The 2,408-nt window shown below is 40.5% G+C and overlaps 1 pseudogene across 1 annotated transcript; it reads right to left on the reverse strand.

Moving 5' to 3' along the window:
* Positions 1 to 465: 465 nt before the first annotated feature.
* LOC149178167 (protein NUCLEAR FUSION DEFECTIVE 4-like) lies at positions 466 to 2,056 on the reverse strand (annotated as a pseudogene). Its single transcript, XR_016258830.1, has 2 exons — positions 1,705 to 2,056; positions 466 to 1,437 (listed from the first exon to the last, which is right to left on the reverse strand). The product of XR_016258830.1 is annotated as a protein NUCLEAR FUSION DEFECTIVE 4-like (transcript).
* Between the last annotated feature and the right edge of the window lie 352 nt (positions 2,057 to 2,408).

Consider the following 2,408-nt stretch of genomic DNA (forward strand, 5'->3'; position numbering starts at 1 on the left):
TGTTGTTATGATGAAAATGTATGGGTTTTGATCTGTATAAAGGACAAAGATAATACTTGGTAACGAAAAATAAACTAAGTATGGAATGTTAGGCATAGTCTACAATCGTAAGTATTGGTGAAAAGAAAACTGTTTGTAGTGCCCGCCTATAGTGTGGTTGGAAGAGTACCGCCACTAGTGGGGTTGTGACACTGCTCGTTGAGTTCATAAATCTCAGCATGAAGAACCCCGAAAACCGAAAACATGGGAACCATCCATATGCCTATTCATCCTTTCATCCTGGCCTTGGCAGGGCCGGTACTTTCTCAACATCCCGCAGTTCTAATTCACAGAAAACGGTACCGCTATACAAACAAAATGTAGAAAACCCTAATAGAAAAAATAGGAAAAAATCACAGTAGATACGCAAGAAAGGGGAATGTATGGATTAGTATATACCTGGATATAATCGGGAAGGCCTGATGCAATACGCCCAAAAAAATCCAAAAGACGAAACCAGAGATACTAAGATTGGCGTCTTGGAGTATCCCAAGGACTGAACAATTTGCCCTAGGTTGTTCATCTATACTATTCCAACTGTTCCTCCACAAAAATATACGAAATAATATAGCCAGAAATCAATACTGTGCAAGAGCTGCATGGTGCCGTGCTCCTCTCCCATTAGCGGAACTGGTATCAACTCGAACCTCCTGCTTTTACTAGAGTCAAAATTGTGTACCGTCTGCAGTGAGTTTTCTATATCCAGGCTTTGAATATTGATTTTGTTGTCTTCAGTTTCAATGAAACCCACCTCGCATGTTTCGTTGAAGGTGGGATTGTGCTGCTCTGGATGCAGTGAGTTTTCTATATCCAGGCTTTGAATATTGATTTTGTTGTCTTCAGTTTCAATGAAACCCACCTTGCATCTTTTGTTGAAGGTGGGATTGTGCTGCTCTGGACTTGAAATGTACACGTTTACTTTCACTTCACTCCTTAAACTGTTTAAGGAAACCTTGACAGGAATATATATAGGGGCCATCAACAGAAGAATAAGCACGGCCAAATAGACTCCTTCAAGTTGGCGCTTCCCATGGGGCAAGAACTCAAAACTATGGAATATATAGTAGTGGCAAGAGCAATCAGCGTGCATAGAATCATGAATTTCCTATCTGCATCGTCCTCTATGGCCGTCATTTGTAATTCCGAGAGATGGAGTATTACAGCTAAAATCACACCCACTACAACTGGGACTATGGAGTTTAACAGTAGGTACAGGGAAGGATTCCCCGGGTCCAGAATGGAGAGACAGGAGTAAATAGCGGGACTGAGACCTACGTAGCTTGTACTTAAACCAGAAGCCATTCCTCTGTCAGATGGGAAAGTTTCAATAGCAGCCTTGAAGCTCACAGTGTTGAACCAGCAGATGCTATTGCCAGCAAGAAAGCACAACATATACACCTGCGTTGTCCAAATTAAGAGAAAAAATCTCGTGAGAACCAACACCAACCAGCTATACGCTGCAACAATTGAATAGGCTAGTATTTTAAAACTACACTAGTATAATTATGTTATAAGAAAAAGTCCGATGGAATTAGTGTACATTTCTATTCCAATTCCTTCTAATTATTATGTGAAGAAACTAATGCTCTATAAACTTCAGAAAGGTCCGTTCCTCAATCTTTGTAAAGTACAATAAAATTAAATAGAATCTGGAAAGAGTGTAACCTGCCAATAAGCCAATGGCTGAATGATTTGACTCAAAATTAGCCACTGAACGCCATAACCCACCATTCCCAAACTCATTCCTATAGCAAGAACAGCCCAGGTTGGCAGAAACGAACACGCCGGTCCAGCAACCCAGCCCATGATTTTTCCAAGGTCTAAGGCCACCGCCAAACTATTCAGTTGGATTTGGTTAATCCCCATAATTTGCTTTAAATCAGAGGAGTAATCAGAAAAACCAAAGTTGGTGCCATTGATAGGTTGCAGCCATATCGCTGCCATAAAACAACTCCAGCGTTTAATGGCCAGTGACTTAGAACGAGGCATCTTGCTGATACCATCCATGGCACCACAATAATCGTATAACTGAATATCAATGTGCGCAATGCATTATGCTCACAGTGGTCATCTTTATAGACGAGACGTATGCCAATTGGCGATTACAGGACCGAAATAAGACGCGTGCAAGTTACTGAGCCATTCGTGAACTTAAATAGAATCCATAAAATTTGGAACAAGCGATCTCTGCTGAAAGTCGTGGATAGAACAACACACATAATCCAAGAGGCTCATTAACGGTTATTCTATAATTTAAATGGGTTGATGCTGGGATATGGTTATGGCTGAATTCGGACAGATAGATAGGAAATATAATTACCGCTGCTTTTATAAAATTGAATTGAATCAGTGTCTGAACATAAATCTAA

The sequence above is a fragment of the Pinus tabuliformis genome, chromosome 4_1, assembly GCF_031772625.1.
Source record: "Pinus tabuliformis cultivar Carrire ecotype Pingquan chromosome 4_1, CPIR1, whole genome shotgun sequence".
NCBI classification, from domain to species: Eukaryota; Viridiplantae; Streptophyta; class Pinopsida; order Pinales; family Pinaceae; genus Pinus; species Pinus tabuliformis.